This window comes from Rhinopithecus roxellana, chromosome 4 (assembly GCF_007565055.1).
Source record: "Rhinopithecus roxellana isolate Shanxi Qingling chromosome 4, ASM756505v1, whole genome shotgun sequence".
Classification (NCBI taxonomy): domain Eukaryota; kingdom Metazoa; phylum Chordata; class Mammalia; order Primates; family Cercopithecidae; genus Rhinopithecus; species Rhinopithecus roxellana.
Genome location: NC_044552.1, coordinates 77,533,891 through 77,552,131, shown reverse-complemented (window position 1 = coordinate 77,552,131; position 18,241 = coordinate 77,533,891).

Genomic DNA, 18,241 nt, shown 5'->3' with positions numbered 1-18,241 from the left:
GTTACGGTCTGTTTACACATCCACTTAGGTTACAGTTCACTATATAGAGAGAAACCTTTGGGCTGAGTTTAAAATATGTAAGGAGGTGGTTTTAGGCTACACTTAATTTAACAGTGGGAATGAGCAGCAAAGAGGGTTGGTAGGTTGGGCAAGAGTGATAAATCAAAGGAAATCAGTGGAGTCGATTTGAGATGAGGGATGATATACAGTACTGGTTGAAAATCATTTGAAATAAACCAAAGGGTTCACAACGTATTTTCAAAACAACAAAAAAAGGCTACCTTACTTCTTTTTTTTTTTCTTTTTTTTATCCTCCTGCCTACTACATTCTTCTGGACCAAGGCCTCATTAGAAGAGGGGATTAGAGGCTGGGCATGGTGGCTAACGCCTGTAATTCCAGCACTTTGGGAGGCTGAGATGGGCAGATCACCTGAGATCAGGAGTTCGAGATCAGTCTGGCCAACACAGTGAAACCCCATCTCTACTAAAAATACAAAAATTAGCTGGGCATGGTGGTGCATGACTTTAATCCCAGCTACTCAGTAGGCTTAGGCAGGAGAATCACTTGAACCTGGGAGGCAGAGGTTGCAGTGAGCCAAGATCATGCCACTGCACTCCAGCCTGGGTAACAAGTATGAATCTCTGTTTAAAAAAAAAAAAAAAAAAAAGGAAAGGAAGAGGGGCTTAGACATAGTGAAACTAGAGATAGGGAGGATGGTCTGGCAGTGAGAAAGGGAACGGTAGATACTACTGCAATCCGTAGATGCATTGTGCAGTGGAGTTAGGAATTTACTTGGGGTAGCTAATGGAGTGGTGGGGGTTGTTTAGATGAATATGGGAATAGAGATTACAACCTAACATAAACAATGCATCTTTTATTTAATATCATTGGAACTGTTTTCACTTATCTGCATGACTCTTTCTTTTGTGCCTCTTAATTTGTCCTTGAAGTTCTGTATCTAATCATTAGTTGAGCAACCAATAATTCTCCTTCAGTCCCCCACCCCTTTTTACAACCAACTTTAATCTTTCGACTCAGGGAAAAACATGTTTCCCCTATCATAACTAGTTTAACAAAAATTCTCTTTCAAGTTTAGATTACTCAGATACAATGGCTTTCCTGCAGCTTCATGCTGAAGAATGGAATTTGCATTAGAAAAGAGAGATTTATGATAGCATTGAATTTCCATTTGAATATGGAGAGTTAATAACATGCATATGTTTTATTATTATTATTATTTTAAGGTTTGAGCTATGCCATAGGCAAAAAGAAAGCTGGAAACTGTGGGGCTGGCAGGGCTCAATGAATAATTTTATCTGGATTTCATTCACAAACAGCAGCTCCCTCCTCGGGAAAGGACCTGTGTGTCTCCCCACATCGGAACTGGAGTAAGTGCCAGGATTTCCTGATTTGTTTACATTTCTCAAAAAACTTTTTTCCCCCTGGACTAGGACAGAATTAGACTTCCTTTTCCACTTTTGGCTCCTTCCAAGCTATTCTTGCTCAAGGTATTCTCTCCCCTTTCCCCTTTCCCTGCATTCTTCTTTGTGGAAGTCTCAGCTGGGTTCTTTTGTTTCACAAAAACACTGAGAGGCAATGAAAGATGTTGGCGGAAAAATAATGGTCATAATGACAATAAGCCCACCGTAGTAGCATTTTCCTGGACACAGCACAGTTTGCCCAATCTTTACATTTAAAATCTGCTGTTCTGTCTCTCACTAATGCTTGGAGAAGATACTGAGAGGCTCACATGTGACACATCAAGCGACCTTGCCAAAGTCCTTGTACCATAAAAGGAGGAATTGAAATCATCTCCTTTCACATAAACCCTGCCGATGAGACCTGTCATTCAGACAGTGAAACATCAGCCAGATCCAATAATGGATCAGAAATGTTTCATCTTTAGCAGCCAGGCTTCTTGGACCTGGAGCTGGGGGTTCTATTCTACCTGTTATTCTCTCTGTCCTGTTTGGTTTCACTTTCACCATCTTGACCATCTATAATTGTCACTGTTGTCTAAGGCTGGTTTTGAAAGTTTACTCCAAGTTCATTTGTTTGTAAATGTTTTGCAATCTGGGGCTTAATTCCTTTTCTTAACAAGGGAAATGCAGGCCTTGGTCTATGGCCAATCTGAATGTATAAAAAGCAACCAGATCTTGTTTGGGGCCCACAAACAAGAAGTCGGAGAAACGCAGAAGCCTTTTGAGGGAGACGGTGTAGGGTCATTGAGAGAGAGGTGTACCTCTCTTGTTTATTGACATTTCTATTTCTTTTTTCATTCTCTCTTGTTCCTGAGATTAAAGGCCTCTTTTGACTTCACTAACTAAGTCATCTCTGCTTTGAAACATGTCTTCCATTCTGGCCCTAGGGACAATTGTGAGAATTGTCTTGGAGCAACCCTATCCTCTCTTCTTGGTCTCCTTCCTCCCATCTTGGAGTCCCCTGGGCAATCAGTATCATCTGTCCTTTCTGCTTTCCTGGAAACCAAACACAGACAGCTCTCAGCAGAGAGTCTGATAACTTCACTTGTACTGCGGCATAATTCTGAATGTTAGCACTATCCCAGGGTTATTTGTAATATAATAGAAGAAACTTTAAGGTAAAGGAATGAGTCTCTGATTGTGGAACTTATGCTACTGAGGAGATCCTTGAGGAAGTAAAATGTCTTCAAAGTGTTTGTTCTTGAAATCACATGATACTGAGGGTGGATATGGGTCAAGTCAGGCATATATGTTTATTTATATCCCTGTGTATACCTATGTAGATGTGTACATCCAGAGAGACATGGCTTATCGCTGTCAAAGATCCCACTGCTGCTACTGTATTGACTGATGAGTGACCAAGAGCCTTTTCTGAACCATGTACTAAAATCACTGAGTTATGAGTCAAGACAATAATTAAACTATTCCGAAATGTCCTTTCATAGCTTTCATTCACTCACTGAAGTGTCTGTGTGAGTGCCTTCTTTTTAGAAGATCAAAATAGGCTTCTTCTGACCGGGTGTGGTGGCTCATGCCTGTAATCCCAGCACTTTGGGAGGATAGGACAGGTGGATCCCTCGAGGCCAGGAGTTTGAGATCAGCCTGGTCAGCATGGTGAAACCCATCTCTACTAAAAATACAAAAATTAGCTGGGCATGGTGGCAGATGCCTGTAATCTCAGCTACTTGGGAGTCTGAGGCAGGAGAATTGCTTGAACCTGGGAGGCAGAGGTTGCAGTGAGCCAAGATTATGCCACTGCACTCCAGCCTGGGCAACACAGGGAGAATCTGTCAAAAAAAAAAAAAAAAAGACTTCTTCTATGATCTCCTTCAAAGTAAAGCTGAACAAATGGCCATATTTTTACCATAACATAAACATACATTAAGATGTACTTAGAGGACATGTGTGCAAAAGGAGAGTCTAAATGAACCCTGGCACATTTAGGGACATCCAAGGAATAACATTTTTCTTTTTCCCCCTATTGGTTTCAGACACAGTACTGTGGGCATGGGTCTTATAAAAGAAACTGAGGTTTAAACATTTGAGGATTTGAAGAACTCTGTTCTTTATGCTTTCAATTGTCTCTACAATAAGCACTTATGAAATAAGATGACAAGTGTTATGTGAAGCACATATTCCAAAATCACAGAATGTCTTCACCAAGGTTTAGAGAAAGATAGAAAATGAGTAATGACATGAGGTCCAATGAAAAATATACCTTCTTTTTTAAAAATTTAATTTTTTAATTTATTTTGAGACAGGGTCTTGCTCCGTACCCCAGGCTGGAGTACAGTGAGTGGTGTGAACACTTCTCATGGCAACCTCAACCTTCTGGGTTCAAGGGATCCTCCTGCCACAGCCTCCCACGTAGATGGGACAACAGGCACATGCCACTGTGCCCAACTAATTTTTTGATTTTTTTTGTAGATGTGAGATTTCACTTTGTTTCCTAGGCTGGTCTCAAACTCCTGGGCTCAAGCAATCCTCCCATCTTGGTCTTCCCAAATACTGGAATTACATGGATGAGCCATCATGCCTGGCTAAAATATACATTCCAAGGTGGGGAAAACACATCCACAAACAAACCAACATGTGAGGTTAGAAGGAAAGCATCAGCTTTAGGACAATGTTAACAGAAAACTTAGAAATTGTTTAAAGAACATGAACAAAGATGTCAATTTTACAGTAGGATACAACACATTGTATGTTGTATGTGCAGTTACTCTGTGTGTGTGTGTGTGTGTGTGTGTGTGTGTGTGTGTGTGTGTATTTTTTTCTGATATGCTTCCTATACTGGACATTTTTATTTCCAGGTCTTCCTTTCAAGAGAAGATCTAAGGCAGGCAGTTTACCTGAGAGACTTTTCTCTTTCTATCTGAATGTAAAAACATTTCTGCAGGACCCTCAGATTTCTCTAGTTGTTAAAAACAAGGCCAAGAGGCTCATCTATTTGAAGGGGTGGTTAGGGAGCCTGGGGTGCTTCAAGCCTGACCCAGTGGTTCTTTGGTCTTATCTCCAGTGCTGACCCAGTTTTTTACAGAAAGGAGACCCAGATTGGCTCCATGACAGCCCCAGCATCCCAGAGGCTGGGGATGTTGAAGATCAGATGGATTTTGGTGTGCGTGTACTGGTTTTGTCTTATACTTCTTTACAAGCCTGAGTAGGCTGAGATGCTGGGCACTCAAGAACAGTCTGCGTTCTGGCAGAAAGCATCACCTTCATAACCACTACTAAAAGATTTTTCCTCCCGTGCGAAAGGTACATTTGTTTTTCTCTGGGAGCTGGTGATGTTGAGATGCTGCAAAGGGACACATTTTCTAGGCCCTTATTTGTGTCTTCTTGCTGTTTTCTTACATACTGTCTTAATTCATAGCCACAAAGCCATTGTCCATTGAATAAAATGTAAAACTATAGCACTTTCCAATTCTGTAAATAAATATATTCCTTTAATAATTGCCACAGTTTCATGACTTCAACAGTGTAGATGGGTGGGTGAGTGAGTAAGAGTGGATTCCAATTGTACATACATGGTTTTGAGTTCTTATAAAGGGATTATTTTTGTACTTGGTGCCTGTAATGTCTCCACTAGGGCTTGAGTCTTACCAACTGATCAACTTATTTTTCCTCGGCCTTTGGGAAGTTACCGTAGATGTGTCCTCTGCACTCTGAGACTGCCAAAGGAGGATTAGGGGAATTACTGGCTGAAGCCATGGTTTCTATATAGTTTTCATCAGTAAGAGATCTGTAGTTTCCAGGCATGTGGACTTTGGTAATATGAGGTGAGATGAGGGCCAAAAAAGTCAGCAAAGCCAGGAAGTATGTCCTATAGGTCTTGATCCAGTCTACCTTTTAGTTTATTCTGCAACCAGAACCTGTGTGTGACTGCATGCAAAGTCTAGGATACATGACCCTGTCAGGGTGGGGGACAGTGAGGTAGAACTCTCTGTTCTGTAGAACACTGGAAAACAGTTGGTATGACCAACAAGAAGATTTGGGTTTCCTGACAAATCCCCACGTTCTGCACTTGACAGATGAATGCAAAGGCCTCTATATCCAAGGAAAGCAAGCTGGGAGCATGTGATTCCTCAAGGCCACCTTGTGATTCACTGGCAAAACAAGATGAAATCATCCCGTTTCCAACTATGGAACCAAGATGAGCCTAGGCATTTTTAAACCATTGGCAGAGCTGTCTTATTTTCTTTGCCTCACCCCATCCAGCTGTGATACCTCTTGCCATACATGAGCTGGACATATTTTGCCCCCTAGAGAGAAACGAACATTGGCTGGGGCAAAGTCCACACCCACCACACCCACCCTCCTTGGGCAGTCTTGTTATCTCTCCTTGGAGTGTGTGATTTAGTACCACATGACATTAAGATATGATAACCTGAACTCTCTATTACTTTGAGAAAGACTACTGAGAAAAAAAAAATGCTTGTTGGAATAGCTCTGTTGATTATAGCTGTGTGGGGTTATCTTGGAAGAGGATGGAAAATAACCCAGAGCCAAGACTTGTTTTGGATGGCTAAAGTGAAGTCAAAAATAGATGAAGATCCACCCACATGTTAAGAAAATCCTTAAAGGCCTGACACCCAGCAAGGCTGTACTGAGTAGTTATCACCTACTTTTTGTTTTCTGCTTCATCAGCTCTCTAATCCTGCAAGTTTCATTATTAGGATTTCCTGCTATACTTTTAGTTTTCAGTTACAGATTGACTGAGGACTGCCAGTATGTCTGGCCTACTGATGTTTGCTGGTAGATTATCCTTGTAAGAGTTACTATTGTAAGGGTGCATTTTTAAAAAGTAACTAAGAGTGGCAATTCAAATAAATTCCACTGCCTCATTGCTTGTGATGGTCTGACAACTATGAATAAAACAGAAAGGCTCTTTTGAAACAAATTTCTTGTTTAAAAAAAAAATTAACAAATGAAACAAACAAGCCAACAAAACAAAGCAAAACAAAAAACGTAACACCCCATGGTTGAATTTACCAACTTGAAGAGTTCAGACATTGCCCAAGTCAGGGACTGGTAATTGACATCCAGTTCAGGGGTTCATTCTCCCTTTTCTCAAGATTGAATGGAACTCTCTTTTTAAAGACTTATAATTTACTGTCTAAAATTGGAACTGTGACAAATTCAAAGCAGGGTGAAAGGAAGTCTCCAAAACAATAGCATTGAAATTCTCCCAGGGCTTTTTCAATTGTGAGAATTTAGTGCACCTGAGTTGCTAGACTCACTATAGTGGCAGCATGCCTAAGTGGTATATTTTTTAATCTAAATCTAAGGAGGTGACCTCTTTTGGTAGAATGAACATTGATAGGGTGTGTGTGTGTGTGTTTCTTTTTTTTTTTTCTATTTTGCTGAAAATAGTCTACAATATCCCAGGAATTTTCAGGGAAAGCATGCTCTTTTCATAAATGAAAATAAGAGCGCATATTCCAGTCCTCAGTACAAAGCTTCAAGGTCCATTATTGAGCATTGGCTATTACCAAGTACTATGCTACATGCTTTATAAACATTGATTCATTTGGTCTTCACAACAGTCTGCTGGGGATAGGTACTATTATTACTTCTATTTTACAGAGACAGAGAGGGAGGTTAAGTAACTGGCTTAAACTCATCTGGCTAGTGAGTGGCAGAGTCAGGATTTGAACCCCGGCAGTCTCACTCTATTGCCATACTCTTAATCACTTGGCAATACCATCTCCTAAAAAAAATAAGTTGCCTAACTTCAAGGACATTAGGTCCTGAAGGCCTAGTAGGAATTGGGTTTTGGTGCGAAGTCACTCAGCATGTTTGATTTTAGAAATGGATCCTAGTATTCTACTATTGAATACGAGGCAGGCCAGGTAAGTTAGGTTTCACGGCATCCTAGCTATGCAGTTGATGTTTTCAATTCTATTTAGTTTTATTCCCAATCATCTGTCTCTGAAAATGATTGAAGTACTTACATGCAAATATACATCTTTCCTTCAGGCCTCTACAGAACTCCAGTCTCATTTCGACTGCCTTCTAAATATCACTACTTACTTAAGACTTCATGCACCTCAAATACCCAAGCTTCCCAATCCCACTTCAACAGTTCTGCATTCCGACTTCGCTGCCTCCGTAGTGGTGTCATTCAGTCACCCACACTCTAAACTAGCTCAGGATCAGTTTTTACTCCCACCTTTCCTGCACTGTCCCCTGCCTCAACCCCCACCCCAAGCAAGCAGTTAGTCATTAAGTTCTGCTGATTCCCTTTGCCAAATCTGTTCTTTCCCATTCCTACTGCAACAAATCAAATTTCTAAAACCAGATTTTAGAATAAATTTCCAATGAGTTGGCCCACTGTTAGGCTTGCTGTCCTCAATATAGCCACCAGATTAAAGCTGAAATTCATTGCCTTTGACAGTGGTTTTTTGTTTTTTTTTCCCTGTGCTCTTTTGTGTGCCAGGCACTAAGTTGGAGACACTATCACTAAATAAACAGACAAGATTCCTGCCTTAAGGAAACTTGCTAAAGTGTCCAAAATGACTACATAACTTCCCTGCTTAAAGCCAACCAAAGCAGTAAAGTAATATTCAAAGATTCTCTATTTCCTCGATTTAATGGCAAAATCTTGGTTTGGAAATCAAGTTCCTCCACCATTTGGCCTCACTTTCCCTTTTCCCTTGCTCTTCATCAGCAGGTGCTCAGCCTTGCACCCAATACATTCTGTTTATTCTGTTTCCCAACACAATGATTCTCTCACCTCCCTGCCTTGCTCTTGCTGTCCTTTCTGCTGGGAACAGCTCATCTTCACACTTATCTACACCAATATTTCTGCTTTCCACCACCATGGAGTTGTCTGCCTCCACCATGGGGCCGGATCAGGAGATACGCATGTCCCTTACTCACTTCACTGCTGTGGTCAGGTCTTGCCCGGATCTGGGGCAGGAGGGATTTAAATAGTACGTAGCCTGACACTTTGTGGTAGAGAAAGTCCCTTTGTGACAATTTAGCCCGTTCACCCCCCTCAGCTCTTGCTTTGGTTCTGAGGCCCATCTTCACCCTCAGTCCTGGTACCTGAACTTATGCCTCATTTCTGTTTTCTGCATCCCTCTTGGGGGCCCCTTACCTCACACGTTGTACTCAGCATCCCCTTCATATAATCCTTCCCTTAAATTTCACCCCTATGACTGAGACTCCAAGGTCCCAAAACACTTTGCAGATTCTAACAGGCTACCTGCCTCATTGAAAACTGGAATATTATGGTTCGCTCATTCAACAATCAATAAATGTTTACCGAAGCCCTCCTGTATGCCAGGGCCTGGCCACATAACACACGGCAAGAACAATTCCCCGTTCTCATGACGCTCACTCTCTCATTGGGGTAAGTGGTTAAGTAAAGAAGCAAAGTGATTTCGGGGAGTGAGAAAGACTATGAGGAGAGTCAAATGGGCTACTGAGATGGAGGCAGGGATGGGCTGAAGCTGGATTAGATGGGGTGCTTAGGGACAGCATCTCAGGTGAGAGTGGAACAATGAGAAGGAGCCAACCAGCCATGTGTAAAGCTGGGTAATGTCCCAAGCAGAGGAAACTGCGGGTGAAAGACCCTGCTGTAATCACCAGAGACTGAGGATAGGCCAGCAGATCAGGGCAAAGGAGGGAAGAGTGGTTAAGAAAGGAGGGCAGCAGGGGCCAGAGCATGGGAAACCTTGTTGCTAGGTTTCTGAGAAGTAGTTTTGTTGGATTTCCCCCAGTTGCCAGCTGCCTGGCTCTGCAGATCTTCTGTACTGTTCGTCAGGCTTACCTGCTCCTAGTTCCTTTTGGCTCGATTTGTCCTTCCTCATTCTCCCCCGACATGCCCCATTTTGATGGCAGGGTCTTGGATTCCCATCACTGTCTACCTCATCGTCATTAAGTGGGCATTGCCCAGATTACACGTCCAAGTTAAGATGGTGCCCATCCAAGTTCTCCCTGGCCTCTAAAGCCTAATTCCCACATAAGTTTCTTTAGAACATTTTCCCAAATGATCATAGCTGGAAAAAGATCCAAGGCAGTAGCGTGGCCTGGGCTGAGCCATCACTCAGCTTTCCTCACATGCTCATTTATACTTTGGTGTCCCTTTCCTTTCCAGATTTTATGCCTCTGAAAGTAGGAACTGTCTCTAGTGCAATTTTGTTCCACCAGATTAATAGCATGGTGGCTTGCTCTCAGTAGCCATGGAAATGTGTTTTGAAGAATAAACTAGTCGTGGAGCTACCTGGCTATTGTCATGAGGATTAAAGATATATGTGAAGCAGTTGACCATGATGACATGCTCCTCTAGTGTCCGCTACTCCAGAGGCTGAAGCAGGAGGTTTGCATGAGCCCAGGAGTTTGAGACCAACCTGTAAAAAAACAATTATGAAGCATCTAGAAAGGTACTTGGCACATAATAGGTTCTAAATTAATGATAACATTATGATCACTGTCACAGTTGAGTGACTTTGGGCATAACTCTTCCGATTTTTTAGTTTAAATGATACTGCTGGATAGAATGATTTCTAAAATGTTTTCTAGCTCTAAAACTTGATCATGGCTTGGATGAACACCTTGAAAGCTCTCAGGAAGAGAAAGAGTCTTTGTCTGTTGGGTAACTTTTCTGACTTAGTGAGAAGGCTTGTAGGCATTTGAGATTCTTTTATGGCATCAGTGATAATGTACAATATTTTCAATAAGGAAGCAATTATGCATTTTTAATTTATTGAGCAGTATATATTTAGTAGTATTTCAGGCATTTCGAGAGTAGAGACAGTGATAATACTTTTTTCAAATATGCACCTGCAATAGCAAGTGTTGTGAAAGGTGTGGAGGAACAGAAATTCTCATATACTTCTTATGGGTATATACATCAGCACAGACTCTTGGAAGCGCAATTCAATGATAGTGAGAAAAGGAAAAGATGCACATGTTGTATGATCCTGCAATTCTGCCCTTAGAGAAACTCTAGCACATGTGCACAGAGGCTTTTTCAAGAATATTCATGGAAGCTTTGTGGTAAAAAATCTGAAGCAACTCAAGTGTCTATGAGCCAGAGAAGGGATAGATTGTGTATTCAAATACAACCATTAAAATAAATGAGCTACATCTACAAATTTTCATATGGATAAGTCTCAAAAGCATAATGTTTAGGGAAAAAGCAAATTGCATAATCGTAATATAGTATGATAAAAAATAGTTAAAATCATATAATATATAGTTATGGATATAAACATATAATATAAAAATGTAAGAACATGCATGAAAAGCACCAAATTCAGAATAGTGGTTAACTCTAAAAGGGATGGAGGAAAGAAAGTGGAATTAGGAGTGGGCTATATAGGGAGTTTCAACTAAATATGAATGTCTTTTTTTTTCCTTAAAAAAAGATTTGAAAGAAATAGGGCAAAAGATTAAGATTTAACAAAGCCGGGTGTATACATCAGTGCTTATTATTAGTCTGTTTTTTGTATACTTGTAATAATTAAAAAGAAAAAATGTAACTATTAAACAATACCTGTGACTAGTTGGATTTGAGAGAAAAAACATTTGAAGCTACTAGTATAGTGGCTATCCAAACACTAAGTCTTGATGCCTGTTTTTGTGTTCACATTGGAAAAATATCTGGATTTAGGTTTTGAGACTAAGTATCAATAATGATAAGAAGTAATCATGAAAACAATTAATGACACATTTTGACAAGTGTTTCTTTTTTTTTTTTTGAGATGGGAGTCTCACTCTGTCGCCAGGCTGGAGTGCAGTGGCGTGATCTCGGCTCACTGCAAGCTCTGCCTCCTGGGTTCAAGCGATTCTCTTGCCCCAACCTCCTGAGTAGCCGGGATTACAGGCACCTGCCACCACACTGGGCGAATTTTTTTATTTTTAGTAGAGACAGAGTTTCACTATGTTAGCCAGGATGGTCTCAATCTCTTGACCTTGTGATCCGCCTGCCTTGGCCTCCCAAAGTGCTGGGATTACAGGCATGAGCCACCTCACCCAGCCTGACAAGTGTTTCTTATCCTACATCCTGGAAGTGTAAAAGCTTTATTTTTTCTTTAGGCAGATTTTATCTTACCAAATGCCCATTTAGGTACTTAATTGTGTATTGTTTTTACTTTCATTTAAATGTTTCCTGTACTTATCTTCCCAACTAAACTTAACCAGAACCCTGAATCACCCAGTTTTCAGTCTGGAGTTTTTCTCATCAACAGCATTCTGCTTTTGTACTCAATAAATACTTTTTGAGGGTATGAATAACTAAATAATTATCTTAGTGCATTGATTTCTCTTATATTAGAAACCTAGACACTTCTCTGAGGACAACAGAATTAATGACCTACTAAAGAATGTGATTTTCTGTAAGTAGGAAATGAGTTATGCTTTTCTCATTATGCAGGTTTGTAGAGTATTACAACAAATAAAGCAAAAAACCTGATGGTTTATTTAAGCACTTATAAAAATGCACACTTCAGTTCTTTCTAGACAAGGCAGCTCTCTCTCCCTTCCCAGCACAACACGAAATGGTTCCTACCATGCTGTCTGGCATCAAGGGCTGTTCTCGTCCAGGAAACACACATCTTGCTTCTCTTCTATTCTATTTTGATTGACATTTGTATTTCTCAAAAGCAAAAATCAGATTTTTAATATTCAGACCCAAATACTCATTGCATTGTCAATGATGGCAGGAACAATTAGAGGATACAGGCAAATTTTCAGCTACATGGATGAAAGCAATCTTTATTTTTCTCTAATACTGAATCCAGCTTTGAGGTTCTCTATTTACACCAGATATGAAGCCAAGCCTTTGTAGTTGTGTGGTTTTTTTTCTTCCCCCTTTTTTGGGGGAGTGGGTAGGGGTTGATGTGAGCTGGCATCTCTCATGAAAAGATAAAGGCATTAATTAACTATACTACCAAACCTCAAGGATAAAAGCTATTGTGAACAGGAGTTAGGCATGCACATGTTATCAAGTAAGGGCCTGGAAACAGACTGCTGCCAAGGAAAACAGATGTCTGTCTCCTTTAAGGAGATCAAATTATGGATATATTAGCTATTGCTAATCTCTCAATTGATTTAACAATAATGGTATTGAGGAGCTAATTTGGATTGAATGCAATCATTGCCATTACCATTGTCACAATAAAATTCTTAAAACATTTGACTCAACCAAGTAATAATAAACAACAACAATAACAAACCAATGGCAAAGGAGCCATCTTAGAAGAGAAAAGGATGCGTCAAATCCAGAAATGATAAAGGGCCAGACGGGCTCTGCTTCTATCCTTTGCTGTAAAGTCCAGATGTGAGTAGGAGAGGAATTTCCCCACATAACAGTGAGTATTAATGACTCACAATCATAGGATGCATGAGACAATGATGAATTGTATATTACAAGCCTATAGAAGACAATCAAACCGTCACTTTCTTCCTAGTGGAATTCACTAGCAAAATTGGAACAGAAAGAAAATTCTGCTTAAGGTTTTGCACACTGTTTTTCCTGTTTTCCTGACATGGTTATAAATAAGAAAAAGTGCAGATGTTCAGAGTCCCTCTGTTGCATGCCTGTGTTTCATCCATTTATTGGGTTGCTCTTATTGTTTCTTTTATGTTGTTGTGGTGTTGTTTTTAAACTCCCCTGCATATGCTATCTGCAGAACATTTTCTTTCTTCTCTCTCTTTCTCTCGTTTCTTTCAACTGCACTTGTCATTTCTCAGGATTTTTGGGAGAAGAGGGAGAGGAGAGTTAGGGGTAGAACTAACTACCAGAATCTAAGGGAGCAGGGTAAAGAGTGTCTGAATAAGAGAAAAGGTCCTAGCAAAGCACAGTTCATTCTCTCCATCTCCTTAGAGGCCACTTCAATCCTTGTTTACATTCACACTTAGGGGACATACGCAGAAATAGGTCAACTTGAAGGTTTAAGTAACTCCAGCATGACCAGGTCAGCCATGAGAACATGGAAAAAGTTCTGAAGTCAGTCTAGAAGTTCAGGTTCACTTTCAGGAAGCAGAGGCCCCAGTTTAAGAAGTAATGCCTGATGGCAATACAAAATTAGACCCAAGCTTTGGCTTGCTTCAGAGTTGAGCTCTCTACTGCCCCTTCCCAAAGATTTGAGGAATGGACACGTAAAGAGGTTTCTTGACTGAGCAAGATACTGCAAAGCCATTTGAACTGCAGTGGGCTTTGTTGTGTTTTCCCTTTCCTTGTTTCAGTCCTTCTGGCAAAGCCCTATTAACCTATGTGTTTGATTCCAAGTTCTTTTTACTTTTTAGACTAGATAGTCTGATTCCCATGAAGGTCTTGAGAGACTCACAATTCCTCCCTGCAGTCAGGAAAAATGGTGTCCAAGCTTCTGGCCTTCACTTTCCAGTGGACTAAGGCATAATACAAGATACCAAACACCTAGATGTTTCCAGATTTTGGATATTGGTCTGCCTGATGCCAAACATCTGGATAGTTGAAAATATCAGGATGCTTGGCATCAAGAAGACAAAACATCTGGATGACTGCTTGAGTTTTTCACTTTTTAAGTGGATGTTTGGTGTCTTGTAGACACAAGCTGAGGCTCTGACTTCATCTTGTAACAGCCCCCAGGCTGCCAGGCTGGCTCCAGATTCCCTTTATTGCAACTGACATTTTTACAAGAAAACTTTGCATTCTGTGTGATGCCTGTGGCTCTTATGCTGAGAAACAGATTGGTTACTCAGGAAAAAACCAGCCCAAACTGAGCCCCAAAGGCCACATGCTGGAGCAAGGGCTTGAAGGAGCTGAAGAATTTCAGACCCACTATTGTCTCAGTGAGCAAAATCACCATAGAACTGCAGTAAGAGGTGCTGGACTGAGAAGGCCTTCAGAGAGGTAAAAGTGCCAGATCCATTCTAACAACTCTCAATTTAGCTCACCCTCATTTCAGCCATGGAATCTTGTTTCCAGGTAGTGCTTTTTGTACCACTTAATGCAGATTAACGACAAATGATCAAACATTCCAAAAGATGCACCAGTGATTCTACAAATGAAACAACAGGGATAGTTTAGGAATCACCATTTTCTCTAGAATATTTGACAAATAAAATTGAGCAAGTGAGATGCTCAACTTTGCCTCATTTGAAAAAAAAAAAGAGTTTCACAATCCAAGTGAAGGCTTATTCACTCCCCCACCTTGGAACAATTGTGCTAATGATGAAAGTAAATTATCCACAGCTATTTGTTGACCACCTTCCATGCACCTAGCTGTCATGAACTGTCTGACTTCACACCCCTTCTCATCCCTGCTCTTTGCCAAGTGTACTTATTAGCTTCTCTGATGAGCTCAGACCTGCCTACTCACTGTGAACAGCCCTGCTGTAAGGCACAGAAGGATCCCTGGCCTCCAAAAGCTGTTGGAACGGGTTCAAGCTACACTCTTTCCTCTTTCCCTTCATGCCTGGCATATAAGATCTCTTGCCTGGACCTTACTCCTTGACACCTCAATCCTTGGTCTGTGTTTTTAGTCTCCATTTGAGTCCCTCATCATTTACTTCTTAGTCTTGGAAACTCCGTTCTTTATCTCTGAGCTCCAATCTCCCTAACTCTGGATGATTCTTATTAGCTATTAGAATTATAGGATTTGCTTCTTCCTGCCCATTTTAATAGCAACCACTTGCATCGAGCTGACCTTTTAAATTTACTATCTTATTTAATCCTCACATGAGGTTAATATTGTAAACTGCTATTTTGCAGAGCAGAAACTGAGATGTAGAGCAATTTAACAACTTGCCAAAGCTCACAAAATAGAAATGAACAGAAGCAGAACCAGAATTCAAACCCAGGACTGACTCTAGAGCCTAGACAGTAACCAGTACTCAGTATCGCCTCGTTTTGTCTTCTAGACTTGATTGATGCCTTGCTTCTCTGGAGTATAGTACCTCTCCATCTTCAGCACTTTGCCTCTTATTTAATTGACTGACTTTGCTTGATCCTATGCCTGACATTAATTTATTTTTTGGGCAACATAGCTTGAGTGCCCACTCTGTGGCAGGCACTGTGTTTTGTGCTAAGAATAAAATTGTGAACCAGATAAGACCCAGACTCTGCCCTTATGGTCATACTCAGCTTAGTGCCTGATAAGAGTAATGAACAAGTTGAACAGTAATTTCCATGTAGTGCCGTAAGAGCAGTAACACAAGGAGCTATTTATATAATAGTACCTGGCGGGTAAATTTCTGGTCCTGAGCCCTTCTGGTCTTCCCTGATCCTGGTCCTGTCCGGTCCCCTTCGTCTCTCCCTTACTAAACTGACATTGAATCTTCTACTCAATGGAAGGGCGGGCTCATCCTCCCCTCAAAGTGGGAGAGATGGAAGGATGAAAGGTCAGCAGCCTGAGGTCACCATCTGGGAGAGCTTAGAATTGAGTTCTGCTCTCCAGATCTGGAACTCAGTGTCTCAGTTGGAACTCCCAAGCTCCTGGATGTACCCTCCAGCCTCGTCTGCAGCCTGGGACATATAGGCTCTGGGCTTCTCGGTATGAGCTACCATGCCAGCATTCTCATCAGAGATTCATAGAGTTTATGAGGGTTCCACTAATAGTCCTAAGCTTCTGCCTGCTACTTTTCTTACTGTTTTTTAGGTGTTCTCTAGAATTGGGGCCACAGTATTCCTTCACCCCAGGGCAGGGCTTTGTTTTTTAGGCCCCTGCCACCTGGCAGAGATCTTATAACCTATGGATGACATGACTTCTGACATGGACTGCTTTTCAAAGTCTATTTCCACAATGTTTCAACCCCTGGAAGGGCCCTCTGATGCCAAGGGTTACCTGAATCTCATGCAATCTTGCTGCACGTGAGTTTATATTGAGTTTGGGGCCATCAAGCTACTTCATTTAGTATCATTCACTGGTCCTGGTCAGTCGCTAGCCTGGTCAGTAGCCTGGTAAATTTTCCCTTGACTTTGTTCAATACTGGCAATTTCCTTGGTAATCTCTCTTATCACAGAGATCATGTGTATAAGTAAATGCCCAAATAAATATTTACTAAAGGAATTAAGTGAAGTTAAAACAAGAACTGGTGCCAACACCCAAGCAGCACAGATCTTCATAGATACCCATCACTCAATAACCATTTGCTGATTTGAATGTCTGAACTGACTTGAACTACAACCTACCTGACGAGATAAGATTGATAGATAAGAAACAATTAAGGAGCAGTAAGAGACAGCACACCTCAAACACGGTTTCATACTCACTGCCCTGTGGATAAAGGAGACAGCCCTAGGGAACAGAGTTGTCAGCAAAAAAAAAAAAAAAAAAAAAAAAGCTCATAGAAGATGAGGACTTGCAATGGACTTTGGGTCATTAATACCTCTCATGTTTTTCCAAATGAGTTTTCCAAATGATTTCTACAGTACAGCTACATCACACTCACTTTAAAAAAAATTAAAGAAGTTGAGAGATTAAAGAGTATTTAGAAGTGAAATAATATTTTTGTTCAAATTTGGCAAATGTCGAATGCCTACTACATGCCGTGCTCTGTTGCTAAGAATTGGGTCTATCACATGAACAAGAAAGACATGGTGGCCCTTTAGGGTACCATGTTGGTGTGTCTGTGATAAATAAGAAATCAAAGGACAAGGTAGCAAGTTCTAAAAAGGAATTATATGACAAGTACTATAATGGGAATCCAAAAAATGAGGTATATATGGGATACAGCTGGCCTTCCTGGCCATGGCAGGGATGGGAATACATTGGTAAGGAAATACTGCAGGACCTGAGTCTTGAAAAAGGACTTTCAGTTTACTGTGGTGGGTGAGAGAGAAAAGACTGGAAAGGAAATTGCAGGGCAATGACTTGCACTGCCAAAGAACATGGCATAGGTTGAGGCTGGCCAGGAGGGTTAAGGATAGGCTACAAAGTGCCTTCAGCACCCTGCCAAGATATCTAGAGAGGCTTTGGAAACTTTGTGCTGCCTTTTACTTGTAGACTGTGGATTCTAGCTGCTTTTTCTCTCCACTTTTCTTCTTCTTCCTCCTTAGCACACCACTTGCACTGCCTCTGCTCAGCTCTTCATGCCTTGACTCATTCATGTGCTGGGGCTAGCTCTAGCCAAGTCCAAATGTAGGGCTGCAGGTCCTGCCAGCTCTCCACAAGGATGCCTGTGACCTCAGGCCACCATGACTCTTTCCCTTTAGTTGGATTCTGCATTTGTTTTCATGGGAGTAAACCTAAAAGAAGGATGTCCCATGATGCTCTTAGAGAGTCAGAATAATTGGCTTTAAACATCCCTAATGATGTCCAGGAAAGTTCAAAGCATTTTACTGTGTATAAGGGACAGGGCAGAATATGGTTCTCCCCAACATGGTGTTTATTTCTGTCCTCTGGCTTCAGAAACACTTATTTCTAAAGATGGCAAAGGATCAAAGCTAAGCCTATAAGTTATCCCTCATATTCTATAGAGTTGTGTGATTCTTTTCTCTAAAATATTAGACAATTCCACCTTCCATTTTGGCTTGGCAGTGGTTTTAAAAATTATTTCCTTTAGGAGTCAGAGTGGCCTGACAGCACCTAAAAATTCACAAAACCCTAGAAAAGATCATCCTTCCTTTCGGCCATATGATAACGCACTCTAAGAATCAGGTGCCTTTTTCTATTCTAGGAGTGGGCTCCACTTTGGAGATTTGCACGGTCCATTAAACCATCCCTGTGTCCTGCTGAGCCTTCCGGCTATAAGCCCAGAACCCCCCACATGAGCATGAAGCTGATGAAATTCCCTGCCAGGAAAAATAGAGCCTAAACTAAGCTCG